Below are 21,055 nucleotides of genomic sequence, written 5' to 3' on the forward strand. Positions count from 1 at the left end.
ACTCCGAAGGCAGTCGTAATATTTACCTAGCTAGCAGTCTAGGCTAACGCTGTTGCGCTAACGTTAGCAAATGTCGGCGTAGCTAGCTGTCTAAACTTGTGAAAAGCCGAACAGTATCCCCGTTCAAGCTGTGTTTCACTTTCCCTCCAATATTATTATACACATAATAAAAACACATGGACTCGGTCGAGACCAAAAGCCATATTTTGCAACACCAGTGGCACATAGACAGTGAACAGAGACGGGGCTTTTGCATAGACTTTCGTCTGTCGTCTCCCCAACGTGACGTAGTGCAATGCATTGTGGGGGAAAAGAGAATCATTGCAAACCGCTGTAAAATAGTACTACTTTTTCGTATTTTATTCCGTTTTGTGATATCCATTGTATTTGATGTTGTTGGGTAACAGTTTAAATGTTTATTACCAACAAGCAAATTGCACAAATTCATTAGAAAATAAACCCTGCAACATGGGCTTTAAATAATAATTAGAGGTTGACCGATTAATCGGCCGATTTTTGGCATTTTTTTACATAATCGGCATCGGCCAATATCCCAGTATATCAAGCCGATTAATAGGCAGGCGCATCTGCGGGCAGCCTAGTGTTAAAAACATGAATAGGCGACATTTTTTACAGCGCACCCAGACCAGCTACCTCCAGCCCCTCCCCTCGTGAATTCTTGCGCCGTGTGTCTCGCCAAAGCCTGTCTACGGAAAGCCGTTCCACTCCCTATTAAGCCCCATTGTACCTACTTTGGTTGCAGTTCCACCAGAGTTCCACTGGGGGTGATCACGGTCCAGTGCAAAATGAATGGGATCCTATGGAGCTAGACGGCTAAATTTGTCTCTTTCGCCTGATTGTCGATGAGAAATTTCAGATTTGATTGTAGTTTTTGCAAGTTCAACATGGATTATAGGTCGAAAGTTGAATGAACGAGTACTTATGCCCTTTCGATTTGTTACAGGTTGAGTCGTTGTTGCCCATAACACGCTAGCATTCTGCTAATGAATGCTGATTGGTCAGTGAAGGACAGATTACGATCCAGAATGCCAGAGTGAATATTTCGGCGTGGTCTTTAAAACATTAGCAAACCTCTTTCTAGCACATGTATTGACAGGGAGAGCCTAACCTGTCAGCTGTGTTGTCGATGCCTCGAGAGAAAAAAGGAAGCGACTCAAAGCTTGCCGTAAAGCAGAATCTCTGGCCGTATATGTGTATGACGTCATTGACATTTTAAAAGGCTTTTTAGAACAAAAAAGCCACTTTAAAAAAATCTAACACCCAGCAGTGTGTATTTTCTTAGCCTCCCCTTTCAAATGCAACATTCAAATTACTAGACAAAAAATTATATCCTGAGAAAAGTGGATTTTGAGGGGTATAGCTCCATAGAGTCCCATTCATTCTGCACTGGCCTGTGAGCGCCCCCTATTTGGAACTCTGGTGGAACTGCAACCAGTTCAGAAGCCGGAAGTAACGAGAGAGTGGAACTTCTTCCCTTATTAGAAATTCTTTGGTCTCGCGCAGCCACTTCAGGCTCAGACACTACCGTTAGTAGTAGCATGTTGCTGGTGTTCTTGCCTTGGGATTAACTGTACTAATAAAACCGTACAAAACACCGCGGCCACACCGCTGTGGAAGCTCCCCGAATGTCATTTATCAGAGTCTGGTTGTTACCCCTGTCCATGGCAGTCTCATCCACTCCTATAATGGAGCTAACTGGAGCTAACCGCTAACGGAGCTAATCGTTGCTAACAGAGCCTTCAGTTCTCCGTGCCTGTATCCATTAACTTCATCTATGGACTCAAGCACGAATAAAACCCTTAATTTTATTAAATTGACTGGACGAGTTTTAAATTACAACTAAGAGTTGTTTGAATGACAGAAATGTGCTCAGATAAGATCCTAATGAGGTCAACAGGACATGTAACAGTAGGATCCCCAAAACACAGATAAAACACTTCAACAAATGAACAATGATCTAACAAACAAGGTGAACAAGAATTGACTTTAGATAGCACTAGTCTTATGTGATTCAACAGGAGTTAGGAAGAAATAGTGTTGAGATTAATAATAACATGTCACTTTCTGTGAAGCTTGCAGATTTGTATTCTCAGAAGTTTAATAAATGCTGCTAAGTATTTTCTTCTTACCTGTTTCGTTTATTGAATATATTTTTCATACATTATTTATACAATATACAGTATGTTTTTACATTATACATTTTTAATTGAAGTATACAAGTGTAGATTGGTGAAGTGTTCAATAAATGTTTTTGTTGAGAAATTCTGTGTATATTAGTGTTACATTTTATCTTTCAAATAGAGGTTTAAAAACAAGCACATATCGACCAAATATCGGCCAAAATAAATCGGCAGCATTTATCGGCCATCGGCTGACCCTGATTTCTAAAGATCGGCATCGGCATCGGCCAGAGAAAACCCATATTGGTCGACCTCTAATAATAATATCTGTATATGTTTACTTTGGTGCCCAGGGTTGTACAACTACCTCATAAGTGTACTTAGGTGCAATACTTGAGTCAATGTTACCTTCCACAATGTAACTAAGTACATTTACTCAAGTACTGCAGTTAAGTACAAATTTGAGGTACTTTTCATGCCACTTTCTATTTCTACTCCACTATATTTCAGAAGGAAATATTGTACTTTTTAATCCACGACATTATCTGACAGCTTTAGTTACTAGTTAATTTACAAATTAAGATTTTTGCACACAAAACAAGTACAGTGCCTACAAGTACAGCTGAAATGATTAGCCGATTAAAAACTTAATTGATTGACAGAACTGTTTTTGTTGTTTCTAGTTTCTAAAATGTGAGGATTTTTCTGCATTGAGTACTTTAACTTTTATTTTTTAAAGTACATTTTCCTGATGATACTAACATACTTTTACTTAAAGGTACAATATTTAATATTTTTGAATTAAAATGTCTAAAAACTACTATACCTATATTTTGCTGAGTTGTGTACTTACACTATCCCAAATTTTTCCAACAATGTTCTAACCCAGAGAAATCTGTTATTTTATTTCAATGACACAGGACGTTTCGCTCGGTCGCCTGTCAGTGGCATCCTATAACCTCTGTCCCCTCTAGTTACTCTAACTTCTGTCAAAACACGGTATACACCAGATGATACGTTCAATAATACGTTCAATAATACGTTCGAGTAATTGTAAATCATACAAAGAATTATAGGCTACTCAGTAACCGTAATACAGCTTTGCAACACAGTAATACGGCAGAGATCTAATTTATTGATATGATTTTCAATATTTATCGATCCAGTTTAACGTTACTACAATGTGCTATGTTGACAAGTAACTAATGCTATTGCTTGGGGTAATGTTAAAAGGTTACAACATTGTTCAACATGCTCATAGTCAAGTCAAGTTATTCTTAGCATGATTGTTTTGACCACAGTTAACAGCACTGAGCTAACCCACCATTAAGTTCGCCAAGTAACGTTAGCTGTATAGATAGACGACTAATCTAATGCTAATTTATCCAGTTTATTTTTATTTTTTTATTTAACATTTATTTAACCAGGTAGGCCATTGAGAACAGGTTCTCATTTGCAACGGCGACCTGGCCAAGAAAAGCGTACAAGACAACATACAGTTTCACATTCAATATAGTACAAAAAAACAGAGTGCAATAGGCTACAAAGGTACAGATTAAGTAGGCAGTTCAAAGCCGGCGCAAAGTGGGGTGTAAGTAAGTACGTCGATGGAAATGCAAAGGTGGAAAGGTAATAACATAATATACATGAATAGACAATCTATAACATTGCTAAGATGTAGTAAAGAGTCAGAATACAGTTAAATTAAATTGTGGTTATAACACAGTATATATAAATAGATAGTCTATATGAATGCTGGGAAGTAGTTAAGTCAATATAACGTTAGTGCAAATATTTGTCTAGGTAGTGAGGTAGAATCAGAAATAACACTGTATGAATAATAAAATACTGAGATGAAGTAAAGAGTCAATATACAGTTTGTGCGAAGTGTGGACTAGGTAGTGATACTGATCAAACAGCATCAAACATAGCACAATATACATGAGTAGACAGAGCTATCTAAATGCTGAAATGTGGTAAAGAGTCAATATACAATTAGTGCAGGTACTAGCACTAGCTAAATAGTGAGGTAGGTGTAGATATGAGTAGTAGATGTGCAAAAAAATAGTGTGACAACAAGGTAATGCAACAATGGTGGGGTGAAATACAGTTTTGCCTGCCATGGCAGATGCAAAGTGCAAAAGCACGTAAACAGATATGTACAAATGTGCAATGGGGCATGACAGAGACAGTGGGATACGGTGTGTAAAAACAATGCATGAATGATGGGGAACAGTTAGCACGTGCAGTGATCGGACAGGACCTTGGTCAGGCGTGTTTTGAAGGTAGTTAGTGGGATAAGGGTTTTGAGTTTCAGGGTTTTTTGTAGCTCATTCCAGTCATTTGCAGCTGAGAACTGGAAGGAGTGGCGGCCAAAGGAGGTGTGCACTTCTGGGGTGACTAAGGAGATGTAACTGCTTGAGCGGAGGTTACGGGTGGGTAGGGCTATTGTGACCAGTGAGCTTAGGTACCGTGGGACTTTGCCTAGCATGGACTTGTAAATTAGTTGGTACCAGTGAGTTAAACGTCGAGTGTGTAATGAGGGCCAGCCAATTAATGCATAGAGGTTGCAGTGGTGGGTGTTAAGAGGGGCTTTGGTCACAAAATGTATGGCACTGTGATAGACAACATCCAGTTTTTTTCAGGAGAGAGTTAGAGGCAGTTCTGTAAATTACATCACTGAAATCTGTAAAAACTGTAAAATTGTCATTTTCACCAAAGCGAGTTTGGCAGCATGAGTGTAGGAGGCCCTCTTGCGGAATAAAAAAAAGATCCTGGACTTAACTTTAGATTGAAGGTGTTTTATGTGTTGCTGGAGGATGAGGGATCTGTCTAGCCAGACACCTAAGTATTTGTACGCAGTCACATTTTCTAATTCCAGCCCATCGAGCGTGGTAATGCTAATCGGATGGGCAGGGGTGGGCAGTGATTGATTAAAAAGCATGAACTTGGTTTTGCCAGAGTTTAGAAGTAATTGGAGGTTTTGGAAGGAGTGCTGAATGGCATTGAAGCTCTCCTGGAGGTTTGATAGTACATTATCCAATGAGGGGCCGGATGTGTACAGGATAGTGTCGTCTGCATAGTGGTGGATGTTTGAGTGCCCGACAGCAGGGCCACGTCATTGATGTAGAGGGAGAAAAGAGTCGGCCCGAGAACCGAGCCTTGTGGCACCCCCATAGAGACGTCCATAGGTCCTGACAACAGGCCCTCAGAGAGTGAGCCTTAGCTACCCGAACTGCCAGAGTGTACCGGTTTATTGGGGTTGGTTGAGGATAATTACAGCAATCCGAACCCAGCCAGCACAAACTCCAGCGCCGGGTGCTAACGAGGCTAAACGGCAGTTTAATAAACCGTTGGGAAAAAGACCATATCAAACTCCAGTCACCCGAGTCAGAATAGCGGCCTTCCGTACATCTCCGTTAAAGTATTTGTGCCGAAAATCTCCTCCCTGCCGAAAATCCTCTCCCCCCTTCGTGTTTAGCTGTATAGCAGTTAAATTTAGGCGACAAAAGGTGACTGTCCTGCGGTGACGACAGCTAAGTTAGGCACCAAAACGACTAGTTAAGATTACAAAAAAGTGAAGTGGAGATAATTTAGGGAAGCTGGATGATCTTGTGCACAACATCGGCCATCGGACGTCTCCGCCACCCAGGAGCCACAAATCGAATCAAGAAAACGTAATAATGTGGGGATGGATAAACTCGTCAGATACATTTTAATCAGTAATGGTGTTAACAATGAAAACTACAACTCCAATAATCCAATGCAACTTCACGACATCATCAAAAGTCTGTGTTCACATCCATTGTTTTGCTTGAGAGACCCCTAACGGCAAAAAATTACATATTGTACATTTAAGTCACATTTTCAATGCAGGACTTTTACTTGTAACAGAGTATTTTTTACAGTGTGGTATTAGTACTTTTACTTAAGTAAAGGATCTGAATACTTCTTCGACCACTGCACCACCGCTTACAAAGATGCACATGCACAGAAAAAGAAACAAAAGTCAGAGTCTTAAGTGAGCGCCAATATGGCAGATGGGCCAGCAGTAGAGAAACATATGACTCTGAGCCCCCGAGTGAGTCTCCAGTAGCAGTGGGCCAGCCAAACCTTAGCCACTAATGAGGCTCTACACACAGTCCCAACAGAGCCCACTCCAAACACTGGGAACCAGACACACACAAGGAGGGAGACAGAGACTAAGATGTAGACGCATGCCCTTACGCATACACATACATACACATGCAGACAAGCACACGCATATCAGAGAAATGTTAAAATCTGACGCACAACCATGGGCTTCAAAGCAAACAAACACTAAGGGGCACACTAACATGGCATGTGTTTGGTTAAAACCTTTTAGCTACAATTGTGGAGCTTTTTATGTTTTAAATTCTTAGGAGGATTGGCATCCTTCTCTACTAGTCCTCAGTTCTGAGGTATGTGTGGGTGACTTGGACACAATTGAGCAGCAATAATTATAGTATTACAGCGTTTTCTCAATACTGATATGTGGCAGTATTTCATATTCAAATATAGGGTAAAATGTTTAACAACCTCTTTGAGCCAAATATTTTTTTATTGTTCCTTCAAATATTTGGACAATTATGTTCAATAATTACTTGGTGCAATAATTTATCAGCTACATGTGCAAAGGTATTTTTTTATTCACTGCTGCTACTTATATTCACACTGTACTTATTTATGTTCGTACTGTTTTAATGTTGACACTGCACTACAATAGAATTTGTACGATCCATTTGAAACAATCTTTTTAACCTAATCTTACTTGTAACCTAATATCACTTACTTCTACTTAACATTTTTTTTTATTTTTTATTGTAGCTGTGTTACTTTATTTCCTTTATACACTTACTGACTTGCTATTTCTTACTCTTATTTTACCTTGAATCTGACTGTGAGCAACTGCATCTAAATAATTTCCCCAGCGGATCAATAAAGTATTCTGATTCTGATGATTCTGATATGTGTAAGGTTTTATGTGATCATTGCAACTTTCAAATTGTTCTGATGGCAAAAGTTTTTGTTTGTAGAAAAATGGGACATCCTTGTGATAATCGGTGGAGTCTTTACAGGTAGTTGCTTGCCATTAATTCTTAGTGTTTTTGGGTCTGGGTGTCACCAAAGTCAGAAATGTTAAAATGTGACACATAGAGTAGCCTAGGTGCTTAAGTTAGATGTTTTTAGTTATTCTGGCTGATAAGACAACTAAGGTTGAAGTTGTGCTGGGGACAATGTGAGGTCATAAAACTACATGTACCAATAAGAATAATAAACATATAAATTGTCCAGCTCTTGCAGCTGCAACAAATGTAACAGAGTGTGAGGGAAATTGTCATCAATCAAGGACAGTATGTTTACGCCCACTCAGTCCTGGGAAGCGGTCTAAGGCCGGGCAGACAAAGAGCGTTTGCAGGTTGCAAAACGTGAGGCGCACCACGCTGCCTTTTTTGTTGAAGACACCCCAATCAGACCAGTTGCGTCTTTTTGTTATTCTTGCTAGGCAACCATCTAATCAACCGTCCTCAGCCAACCGTTATTTTGCTGTGAAGTTAAATGATGTTTGAAGTTTTTTCCGCTCTGAGTTGGGGGGTTTTCAACTCGAGGAGTTCAGGGGCGCTCCAAAAAAGATCTGAGATGTTCAGCAATGCAAAAGCAGCAAGCAAAACGCTTCACTCTCATTGAAAACAATTACAAAAAATATTTTTGCCTTTTACTATATTTTTTTTCACTTTTGTATCGTGGGTGTGTAGGGCCTTAAAAACTTCAATTCAACTTTCTGGTGATGTGTAACTTTATTTATTTTATCTAAAAATGAACTGTTAACTATCATATATTAATTTTATTTAGTCAACTATGATCATATGAAGAGACTATAAACATTAATCTTGAATTAAACTTCTGCTGTATTTTAAGGGATCCATGAATAAAATTATACAAATTTGGGCTTGTTAAATGTTTTTCACAGCATGTTAGACCACTCAAACCACTGAGCTCAGAAATAAAACAATTTATAAACAAAAGAAATTTGGAGATACAAGGTTTTAAACTGATATAAAAAAGCACTGCATTTACACCACAAGATTAGTCTATTCTCACACTGATACACTGCAGTCAGATATTACAAACAAAAGTTCCAGCCCAGTTGTATGGCACTGGAGCACATTTACTTTTCTTTTGAGAAGTATTGTGAGTCTGCTGATATCATTACAGAGCACCCCAGTCTAAAAGTAATACGTTTGAGATATACTAAGGCTGAAACCTGTAATCCATAAATAAATAAAAACAGTGGCCTTGCCTTTTAAAAAACTATAAGGCAGTTTTCTATGCAGACAGACCTGGTCATGACTAACAGCTTGTGACAGGCAGATTCAGTTGCAAGACAGCGGGGAAGAGGATTTACTGTATATTATCACTCTTTGTGTGTACTACGCAGAATTACTACACAGCACGTATTATATATCTTATTGATTAACTACGTAATGGAAGGGTGTAAATGTATCATACATGCTGTATAATACCTTTAAAAAGTCTCCTATTGGCTACTGATTCAGTTCTGTGCATTTCTGATCATGGCTTTACCAGGAGAGTGCAGTGGGAGTGTTACCCAGAGTGTCTCTTTGTTATCTTAACACATGTTATTGTGTTTCAGTGAGCAGGATCCTGAGCCAAATAAATTTTGAGAACGCAGATTGTTTCGTGATACACACACTGTGCCAACTGCTGATTGCATGCTGTGTTTAATGGGTTGAAAATAAGAGGAAGAAAGTACAAGAGCAGGAAAACACGAAATGAGACTCTCCCTTACCTTAAGAAGCACTTTGGCACGTCAAACTGCAAAGAGAGAGGGGAGAGACAGAGGAGAGAGGGAGGAACGAGATGGAAAGAGGAAAAAAGATTGAAATTAGATTACCATAGGGTGCAGTTGCAGAACAACAACTTTTCAAGACACTTAACAGGAGAATGTGAGAGGTAAAACAAGAGGAGATTTCAAAGTGCTAGAGTGGATTTCATCTCACAACCAGGCCTGTTGTGCATTTGTCTCTTCCTCTTCACCCATAGAAGTACAATCACTGTATCACAGACTTTAAGCATGTTGAAAATCAATCTCTTAAGGTATACCATTGTTCCACAAACTATTCCATGATTACAGTGCCTAAATTATAATTCCCAAGTCATCCCTCCCTTCACAGATATAGACTTCCCTATAATAAATTTAAACATTCTCTGATGGAAATATGTGAAATTACAGTAGTCACACAAACAAAATTACCTAATTGTGCAATGCATGCAAATGACATGAGCTCAGTTTAGTCCAGCGCAAGTGGGTTTTGACAGCTTTGACTGGAAATGTGGAGTAGATATACACGAGAAAGCAAAGTGAAGCAGTTTCTGCTGCACTGAATACCATTTGACAGTTGCATCATTTGAAAAACAAATCATAAAAGAGGCTGCTCTTAAATCTGCTTTTGCGGGGGCAGTTTAAAAGAGAACTTGCAGAGTGTAAATAAAAAAAAGAAAAAAACATATTCTAGAAATAGCCTGCATGGATTTGCTAAATGTCTGGAACCTGTACAATATTTATTCCTTTCCTCCATTCCCTCTGCAGCTCCAGACTTTATTCGACCCCAGCAGAGCAGAGCAAGAAGTGGGGAGACAGTCCTGGTTTGTTGGATGTTGTTCTTCTGTCTTCCCTTGCCAACCACTGACCTACTGTACTTCACACTGCTATGCTCCCCTGGCTACAATACATGCAGCCTTGGATAGAGACGTTGCAAACACCCTGAAGCTACCAGTATACTCCGTCAGGTGTACTTGTTGGATGGTTGAATAGCTTCTGAAACCCTGTCCCCCCAAACATGGTGATGTCAGATTAGAGAGATTTTGGTCACTTCCCAAAACCGACATTCAAACCCATTTCACATCGCGATTGGCCAGCTGTACGCAGGTAAGACAGGAGCCAGGGTTTGAACTCTCTCTATCCCTCTTTTTTCATACTTTACACAACTATTTCTGTAACTTTTCATGAACAACACTATGAATGTCTTCCAGGAGAGATTGTCTAAACGTGTGCGCCGTTCTCCTCGAATTTAAACAATTTCAAGTCTCCCACGCCTTCCTGTGTGGCCGTTCACTCAGAACAACTATAAACACCTTTGATTTCCGATCGACCGAACTTTACACATAAACACACCCACACTGATCCCTGCCTGCCTTCTTAACTAAAACTAAAGTCACCAGGATTTTTTTTTAAAGGCTGGGAAAAGAATCAAAGTGCTTCTTAATTTGCAGATGCTACCTTAAATGCTGTCAGAAACATTGTAAAGGTTGAGCTCATGTTGAAAAACAATACTCTTTCTCCTTGTTTTCTGAAAATGTCATCAAATAGAATCCAGGTACCATTTGATTTTACTTGACAGTATATAGAACTTGAATACACAGTTAAGTTGTATTTAAGACTCCTAAAACTGCAAGTACAAGCTCATAAAGAGCACATAGTGGTACATTACAGTTCCAGGAGGTCGCTGCAGAGCAAACAGAGACTTACTGTATCTAACGATGAAGGAAGATGAAGAAAACAGTCCCCACAGTGTTACTATATACAGACAGGATTTGGTTTGTGGCACAACTAGTTCTCAGAGATAATAAAGGAACAAAAACAGACAGCATATGTAGTATACACATTGGGTTATAACGGATAAGTGTTTAGATCTTGTTTGAATCACAAATGGTCATAGCATACTACCGGTATTATTTGTTTTTTGTTTTTACATAACTGCAAAAGCCGTCAAATGACACAAGAAAAAAGCCCCTCCTACACCACTGTGTAACAGTGGACACAATAAATGCAGGTAAGATTTTTCATAATTTTTTCTTTAGGGCATTTATTTAAAGTGTTCATATTATACTCATTTTCAGGTTCATAATTGTATTTAGAGGTTGTTCCAGAATAGTTTTACATGGTTTAATTTTCAAAAAACACCATATTTTTGTTGTACTACACATTACTGCAGCTCCTCTTTTCACCCTGTGTGTTGAGCTCTCTGTTTTAGCTACAGAGTGAGACATCGCACTTCTGTTCCTATCTTTGTTGGGAGTCGCACATGCGCAGTAGCTAGGTAAGCACTGCTAGCTTGTCAATTGCAGAGTATGAGGGCGTGCCATGCTAGCAGCTAGGTGACCATTTGCAATTTGTTCTTAAGTATAAAGATACTTTGGTAAAACTAATTTGAAAAAAAGTGCTGACAGAAAACAGTGTTAGAATTAGAAAGTGTGGAAATTCTTTTTTTTTTAAATTGGCAGCCAAATGAGACAAACTTACACATCTATGTCACCGCGATCTTTTGTTTAATTTTCTTATAAATACTAGGTGAAGATGGTATTTGAGTATTACGGACAGGATATTGTATAATATGATTTGCCAAGGTAATTAGTCTTTACAATTCTAATGGTAGATAAAGTCTCTAACAAACAACTTGACACCATATCCGTACACTCTAGACACAATCTGACACCGATGAATGCACACACACACACACACACACACACACACACACACACACACACACTATCATTCTGTTTCATTAGTGAGGAGCAGATAGATTATCCTCCCGAAGGAGACATTGACCAAGAGGCTATTGATCTACTGAGCTAAACCAATCTGTGTGTGTGTGTGTGTGTGTGTGTGTGTGTGTGTGTGTGTGTGCATGTGGAAAGTAGCCTACTGATGGAGTCTTTAAGTTGTTAGAGTAAGCAGAGTAAATCTAATCCAGTTGTGTTTAATGGAGAGCGAAAGAAACAGGCAGTTGACATATTCATTAGGTCCAATTACTCTGTCCAATCACTTCCATCTCACTCAGAGAGAGAGAGAGAGATAGAGAGAGAGAGAGAGAGAGAGAGAGAGAGAGAGAGAGAGAGAGGGAGAGAGAGAGAGAGAGAGAGAGAGAGAGAATCAGCAGTATTTATGTCTTGCAAACCACCACAAGAAAAAGATTGATAGTGCTTGAATGATAAATAACAAACATATTTATTTTACTTAACTGAATGACAACATGGTGCATTTGGAGGCATCTAATATAATTTGATCTCATTCAACCCCATCAGAGTACTGAAGTATAAATCAATCTGGCTAAAACTGGAATTAATCAATTACACAGCCTTATTGATGATTTATCATGACTTATGGTAATAAAACAATGACACAGCAATATTGCCTATAACAAGCTTGTTGTAAACACAAACAATCACAGACAAAAACAAGAAGAAAATGCTATTACTGGTGACATATTATCTGCCCGAGTGTGAGTATGTGCTTGAATGTTTCCCATCTCCATGTGTGGGACTTGTAATTAGCTCTCTAGCTTGTTCTCTTACATTGGATGTGAAGGTAATTGGGGTTTTTGGATACTCACTCTCAATCTCTGTCAATGTAATTTTGTGTGTGTGTGTGTGTGTGTGTGTGTGTGTGTGTGTGTGTGTGTTTAGTGTCTGTATTCTGGAGACTGGCCAAACCATTACTGTGTGCTCAGCCTACTCTAAAGCAGCTTGTGATTCATTAGTAATGAGTCCATTTACAAACTAAATGAGTGTTTGAGTGGCCAAACGGCGATGTGTGTGATGATTGTGTCCACTTACTCAACTCACTGCTCTTGCTCTACTATTTTGTAGTAAAGCATGGAAAACACACTCACTCTCTTACATTTATACATACAGACTCAAATTTTTGCAAGTGTATGTATTTGTTCAGCCAGCATGAGAAGCTCATGTGGACATAACGAAGTCAGTCAGTTGTGTCATTAATTACTGTTTTACACCTGCTCGTCTCAGCTAATTAAACATGCTGACACACAAACATGCTGACACATGCGCACGCACACACACACACACACACACACACACACACACACACACACACACGCACGCACGCACACTTGACACGTTTACACATGCAGAAACATAATAAATCTATCACACTCAGGCTCACGCAAAAACTTCCAGACAAGTTTTTTTTACACCGACGTGCCAAAAATATATTCTCATTTTCACTTTAAGGAAGGTGAGATGGCACCGCTACACAGAGCATTTTTTTGGGGATCTCTCTCCCTCTCTTAGTTTCATATACAAACATATCTCCATATACCTCCTTCTCCCTTTCTCACTGTCTTTCTCCCGTCCTCACACTCCTTCCTCTGTACACTGTATCGTCTATTCTCTGCTATACTCTCTCACACACACACACACACACACACACACACACAATCTCCTGGCCTTTAAACTGTCTCTGTGTGTGTGTGTGTGTGTGTGTGTGTGTGTGTGTGTGTGTGTGTGTGTCTCCCACCAGACCATTTTCTCAACAAAGGCCACAGCTGCTGCCGGTTTGCTGAATAAAAGATGACAGAGCCATAATATCAGGAGATTACCAGCTAACGAAACAATGATTTTGTCCAATTTAAATAGCGACATCAGTTGCATCACAAGCACTTTGCATGTCAACTGTGATATAATAATGTTTGCTACCAAATGAAAACTGTTTTCATCTGCACAGAGAGACTCCCTGACTCTGCCTGTCTCCTCCTCTTGTTCTTCCACTCCCGATCTCTCTCTCTCTCTCCCCACATATTTGCACTGGCTCTCTCGCCCTGCCCCTCTCACACGCACGCACATACACAAGGAGCACGTAGAGCATATGGCTATTTCTCTCCTCTTTGAAGGGTTGCTTTGAAGCTATGGCACTGTATCGATTGGCGCTCAGATGAGCTTGCTTCACCAGAGCCCTGCGATTATCTGTCGCTTTATTTCAAACAGAGCGCATGAGAGGGGGCTTACACACCCATCACTCACTCACACTCTCACAGTCAGTTATACACTCATACATGAAGTGCACACAAACACACGCGTTCACACACAAATGGGGATAATGAGATAAGCTTACACGCTGAATCCCAATACTTAAGGCAAGCTGCGCTTCAGAACTGACAAGTGAGCGGTGAATGTTAAGAGAGTGAGGACATAGTGAGAGAAAGAGACTATTAAGTCTGGCAAAGTGATGAAACTTAATAGACATTTTTACCAAGGCTCTACTCTGATTTAAAAAAAATTGCATGGGCATTATGAACATCACTTTGTCAAAATTAACTTTAAAATCTTTAAACTTGGAATGCAAAGTTCATGTGCAAAACAATCTCAGGGTTAAGGTTAACAGCTGTTTGTCAACTTTTCTTTGAACAAAAACAAAAAAATCAAAGATCTCACTAACTGTAACAAAACATGGTCACTGTGGTTTGCTTTTGCATACTGTAGCAGGGATTATACAAAGAGGGAACTTCAGCTTAATGCCCATAGGAGTAAGAAACAGAGTGAGCCGGGGTGACATGAAATGTTAATGGTCTGCCCAGAGCAGCAGAACTTCATAAAAGACTTGATTTAAAAACTACCAGTCGCTTTCAGGAACAATGAACATTTTAGACATGCTGGAGCTGGACACACACACACGCGCACACACACACACACACACACACACACACACACACACACACACACACACACGGCATACACCCATGCAACATAACACTCATGCTTTGATTAAAACCTGGGGCTACACTGTTGAGTTGTTATTGAGAATAAAGATTTGTGTGTAATTGTGCTAAAGCACCCTGGAAATCCAGAATTCTTGCGAGAGCACAATTTTAATTTTCTCAGTGAGTCACTCTGGCATTCGGTAATGATGCTCATTAACTATGCCCTTGTAGCCGAGCTGCACCAATCACATCGGTGTATCTGATATAGGCGGGCCAGAGGCAAACTAAACAGATGACGACAGCGCTGCCACGTCAAAGTCATTAGTAAACATTGCAAGATGACAACGGATGAACACCAGTTGTTTGAAACGGCTTTAGCCACTACAATGAACGGGTTAGACTTGGCTTTTTATCTAAAACTGAGGAACAGAAGACGGCGCTCGAATTGTTCCTTTGCAAGAAGGACGTTTTTGCTGTTTTGATACGGCAAGAGATTAATCTACCAGTTAGCTCCGCTGGTAGCTAAGCGTATTGGGGCTCTGGATACGTCCCCCCATGTATTGTTGTGATTGGTCATAGTGTTATCCAATTGCGTGCAGTGAGATTTTCAAATGCATGCTTGGTGCTGCCCCTCGAGATACAAATGTCAACCTGCTGGTGACCCTAGAAAAAACGTCAGGGGATCATTAAAGTCATTAGAAGACATCATCCATAGCTATAAAACAAGTGTTATAAATCTATGACATTATCTGGAAACCATGAACGTCTGTACCAGAAATGAGTGCCAATCATCTTGTAGTAGAAATATTTTGCTGCATAAGTGGAAACTTTGACCTAACGGTGATGCTAGAGGTATAGCGAACGAATCACCAAAGTCTGCAGGATTCATCCTCTAGGGAACATGAATGTCTGTACAAAATGGCATGGCAATCTGTGGAATAGTTCAGATACTTCAGCCTGGACCAAAGTCTGGAGCCATGACTCTAGCTTGGCAAAAAACAAGAATCGACCAAACTGAAGCAGCAGAGGCTGACGATATAGAGCAAGCTCCAAACATACTGAATCCAACATTTCCCATGATGTAACCAATCACATCTTTTTGTTAGACCATACCTGCCAGGTAAATGCCAGTTTGTAACATAGGATGACATCATGGTTATTTTCTCTGACTTGACAAATCTCCTCTAGAGCTACATGACACTGGGCTGAGTATCCCAGATGACTCTGATCTTTAGGCTATATGTACAATTGGTGAAGTTTTCCTTTAAAGTCTGACTGCAATAACATTTAGTTCTCCCTTTTTCTAATTAAAAATAATGTTAATGTCAAAGTTGGACTTTTTAGGGGTTTTGTCCAGTGCCTGAATTGGATCAAAAAAGATGCCAATACTCTTATTCAGCAGTTGCATGACATCATCATCATGTGTCTTGGGTGTATTTGTATGCATATCTTGGTTATATATTACTTCCCATGTATTTTTGTGACATTAACTTTTTTGCTCACCAGCCACTGTGGCTATGGTTTTCCAAAGACAGCCACGCATCATTTTAAGGTTGGGTGTAAAAGCTCCTTTTGTATGAAAACATGCAACCAATTAAGACACAGGTATAAAAAGAATAGCTTCTTATTGCATAAGTGGTGCAGGGTTGTAGAATATGAATTGAAAGTGGTTTGTTTGGAGCGAGCACTTGCATGTCAGCAGCATGCACGCACCCCTGGTAATGAGAAGCAGAGCACACAGAGCAAAAAAGTCTGGTGTCCTGTTGGGCGCTCTCTCCACTGCTTTTACAAACTTCTTCTAAATGTCTTTCTGTGCTCGATAGATAGTAACGTCTCCTTCCTGGCAGCGCTGCGACCATTGACTTCAAGGCACCTAACCCTGACCTTAACCCTAACCATAACCATTGCCTAATCCTAGTGCCTTCCAGGCAGTGCTGCCTGGAAGGAGACGTTGGGGGCTTAAAACACCGATAAACTCTTTCTGCCACAGACGCAAACCGTTGCTTCGGCTACACTTGCCATGTACATACCGGGGCTTGCTGGTCTGGTGTGCGGGATTTGGTCACCGCCACCATGCTCCCGGCCGTGGGCTGCACACTGGATCACAGTTGTTCTCCTGTGTTGGGCGGTGGGACAGTTGCATTGCAGCTTTTACCAGCGACCAGGGTTCCAATAAATGGTTTATCCAATACAATTATCCATGTTAACAATGAGATTTTCAGCGCTTTTTTCTCACCATTAAGCGAGCCAGTTGTTTACACAGCCTGTTCTCATGAACCATACGTTCGAAAAGCTACGAAAAGTTAAGCGCTGTAATTCGTATGATTTACACGCACCACATTGACTGCTGCTGTATAAGAACGTGGCTGGCCTCGTAGGGACATACAGGACCCTGGCTTGTAACATACAGGACTTACAAGCCAGGGAGCGGAGTTTGCTTAACTGAAAAACAAAAGACTTTCACCCGGGAAATGCGTGTTCCTTGGGAGTGTTTTAATACAAACCACAATCTTTTCCTAAACTTAACTAGTCGTTTTGGTGCCTTCGTCGCTGCATAACGCTCACTTTTCTTGCCTAAACTTAACCGCAATCTCCGCTGAAATGACCGTCACCTATTCTGGGGTAACAGAACCACCAACTACCGTTGACCTGACAGAGCACCACGACTGGCAACTCGCGGTGCTCTGTACCTGGCTCACAGGCACCTATTCTCAGGTAACTGAACCACCATCTACCGCTGACCTGACGGAGGACATTGCAGAGCACGGTAGTCGGCGGCACGAAGCTCTGTAGCGGCTTATACAGCTAGCAACTGCCTCTCTGTAGCAGGGAGCTCTGTAGCCAATGTCACGTGCCCAGGCAGAGGTCTCCTAGTTTTCGTAAGATATCATACGATTTAGTATGCATAACCTTTCATATGATATTGTGGTATATTTCAGTTGCAGCACTGTGTCGCCGTTGTATGGAGAAGGAACTTCGTAGACACTGATCTTGATTATAAAAAGGTTTATTACAAGCAAAGATTCAGCATCAATTTAACAGACCCATGGATATCTGGAGAGACGACCGACCCAATCTACAAAATTTGCCGCTCTGGCGTTCTGCTGTTAACACAGGGTATTTATTCTATGCATTATATGACCTAAATGTGGGAGGGTGTATGTGTGTTCCTGGGGCCCCTCTGCTAATGTAATCAACCTCATAGCATAATCTTATTCTCATACGCTGTTACATATAGATTTCCTGTAGGCCTCTCCAAGGTCATTAGTTGACTGTGCCTAAACTGGTTATTCGCCATAGAATGACAGAATACACATTTACCAGGATGTATGGACCCCTTTCCTGTCATTGTTCCAGACCCAGCATCTGCATCCTCTCTTATACACAGGGCCCCAACTCTCTCACCATAACCTCAATAACATAGTACAATATGGAATACATTTGAATTGAATATATGTAGGCATAATTAAACATAAGTCACAGTTATATATCATCAGATACAACAATATCATACAAACCCGTTCATGAGAATGCGTTGCGCAGGTGTTTAAGGGTGCGTACCTACTCACCACAGGAGGTGGCGGTACGCAATAAGAAGTAAGTAAGGGTACTCATGTGGACTAATCTCAATACTGGCCAATTTCTGGCACTGGTTTTGTCTGATGTAATGCTTGGAACATAGCTCGTTGCATTGAGCCTGGGCTATGTGCCTGGGAACACATAATGGAGTGAGTTTTCTCACAGCTGTTTCTAACCAAACAAATTCTTCCGTCTGGTAAATGTGTAATTTAACTATATGTTTATGTACAGTACTGTATGTACCAGTGTGTGTACTTACAGTATATCATGTTTAGGTGTGTGTGTGTGTGTGTGTGTGTGTGTGTGTGTGTGTGTGTGTGTGTGTGTGAGCAAGAGCAAAGGAGGTCTAGAGAGGTTGAGAGAGGGATGGCTGGGTGAGTAAGTTAATTAGCTGAGGTGGGAGGTTTATGTGCATAAGTGCACCTATGAGAGCCTGAAAGAAATGAAAATGTGTGTGTCTGTGGGGGTGTGTGTGTGTGTGTGTGTGTGTGTGTGTGTGTGTGTGCATGTGCATGTGCATGTGGGTAAGAGAGACACAGAGGGAGAGAGTGTGTATGCACATGTGAGGTGTGTATTTGTACACTCGTTAGGTCAGTATCCAACCATTGCAATCAGCGGTAATCCTGACTCAGCATCAATAATGACCCCATTAGTCACAAACCCCTACTGATGCACACACACAAACTTAAACATACACACACATACAGACTGCCAGATGTACACTCCCTCTCATTAGGGTGAATGTGTGTGTGCATGTGATATTTTAAAAAAAGACATAAAAGCTACACAGATACATGTAATGTAAGAACACATCACATCTCCTTCCATTAACGAAAGCTGCTTAGACAGATCAGCTGTCTCCACACCACTGCTAATGCAGGGGTGTTCCTGCACTGATTAAGAAATGTGTAATGAAATGTGTTATGAAATGTGTATGTGTGATTTTAAAACTGACATTGCAGCTCAAACTGGTTGGTGAATTTTGGGAAGGTCAATGATGATGAAAACTTATCTAAGATCATTAGTTATTTTTTAAATAACCATGAATATAAATACTTGTGTTTTTTTTAAATCTATAGCTACGGTGGCCGACAGAGGCAAACGCCCTGCAACTTAAGAAAACAAACGCAAATAGACAAAACACAAGCAAATTAAGAAAACAACTTCATTAATTTGACAACACGTGCAGCATTCAGCAAATGCGCTGCAAATGCACACAACACAACCAAATACATAAACGCACTGCAAATAAAAAATGATGCAAAAAGAAAAGCACGCAAACCCTGAAAAAAGAAGCGATGCAAAAAGAAAAACAACTTCATTAATTTGACAACACATGCGCAGCATTCAGCAAACGCACTGCAAATATCACAACACAACCAAATACATAAACGCGCTGCAAATACACACAACACAACCAAATAGATAAACACGCTGCAAATATGAAACGATGCAAAAAGAAAAGCACACAAACCCAGAAAACAAATGCAACAAAAAAACGCAGCATCCAGATTACACAACGGAAGTTCTCCAGGCTTCTAGAGGGAGCAGCTAGTGGAACAGCTGGATTTTCGACCCCACGGGGAGGGAGGGAGGAAGAGAGAGAGAGAGAGAGGAAGAGAGAGAGAGAGAGAGAGAGAGAGAGAGAGAGAGAGAGAAACTGCGTAGACTGTAAATATTAAGTCTATGTTTGAGATATGTTTTCTCTCGTTTGGTGGGTGTGTCTCGGCTCAGGTCACAGCTGATACTCAATCAGCAGAGACGTCTGTAAACTCGTGGTGATAAAACATTTAAAACTGCATCAGCGTTTAACGTTGACGTTTGTTTAAGCCATATTACATGAGAGGGTTTCATTTCAAGGTCCGAAAGGCGCATTACTGAAGTATAGGCCTCCTCAAGTGTAATATTGTGATTATACAACAACGGTTACCAACAAAATAAGTGATCAATCTGTATTCATATTGTGGAGCAATTCGCTCTTGAAATACAAAAACCAGCCAATTTACCGTGGGATTTATCAAACTGAATAAATCCCGCTCGCACATATAAACACAAAACTGCTTTGCTAACTCCAACGTGTTGTAAGTAAGACATCTGCTGAAAAAGTTATTGTATTTATTAGCATGATTGCCGTTTAGATTGCCGTTTAGTTCAAAAACATCCAACACACCAAAGTACAAACACATAGCGGACCAGACGCAAGCTTTTATTTTGAAAAGCCAAAGCTCGGGGACGGCACCAGCCGGGAGGGCATGAGATGGGAGCATAGACTGTATATTATTAATATATTATGTTATTAATAATAATAATAATATGAATTTAATATACAGTCTATGGAGTTCTCCAGGCTGCAGCCATACCTGACTCTAATAAAAAGGCAGAGCGCTCTCTCCCCGTGGGGTCGAAAATCCAGCTGTTCCACTAGCTGCTCCCTCTAGAGGTCTGGAGACCTTCCGTTGTGTAATCTGGATGCTTTGTTTTCTGGGTTTGTGTGCTTTTCTTTTTGCATCGTTTCATATTTGCATCTATTTGGTTGTGTTGTGTGTATTTGCAGCGCGTTTATGTATTTGGTTGTGTTGTGGTATTTGCAGCGCGTTTGCTGAATGCTGCGCATGTGTTGTCAAATTAATGAAGTTGTTTTTCTTTTTGCATCGCTTCTTTTTTCGGGGTTTGCGTGCTTTTCTTTTTGCATCGTTTTTTTTTTTTTTTATATTGTCAAATTAATGAAGTTGTTTTCTTAATTTGCTTGTGTTTTGTTTATTTGCGTGTGTTTTCTTAAGTTGCAGGGCGTTT

At 40.3% G+C, this 21,055-nt stretch overlaps 1 protein-coding gene across 22 annotated transcripts in view; it reads right to left on the reverse strand.

The window, feature by feature from the left end:
* The window catches only part of ptprdb (protein tyrosine phosphatase receptor type Db), a 161,066-nt gene that overhangs the window by 125,893 nt on the left and 14,118 nt on the right, over positions 1-21,055 (reverse strand). For all 22 annotated transcript variants that reach the window (XM_031285779.2, XM_031285775.2, XM_031285773.2 and 19 more), the window contains exon 3: positions 8,974-8,999. The gene's annotated coding sequence lies outside the window, so the exon portion shown is untranslated. The remainder of the gene's footprint in view (positions 1-8,973; positions 9,000-21,055) is intronic.

Source organism: Sander lucioperca, chromosome 4, assembly GCF_008315115.2.
Source record: "Sander lucioperca isolate FBNREF2018 chromosome 4, SLUC_FBN_1.2, whole genome shotgun sequence".
Taxonomy (NCBI): Eukaryota; Metazoa; Chordata; class Actinopteri; order Perciformes; family Percidae; genus Sander; species Sander lucioperca.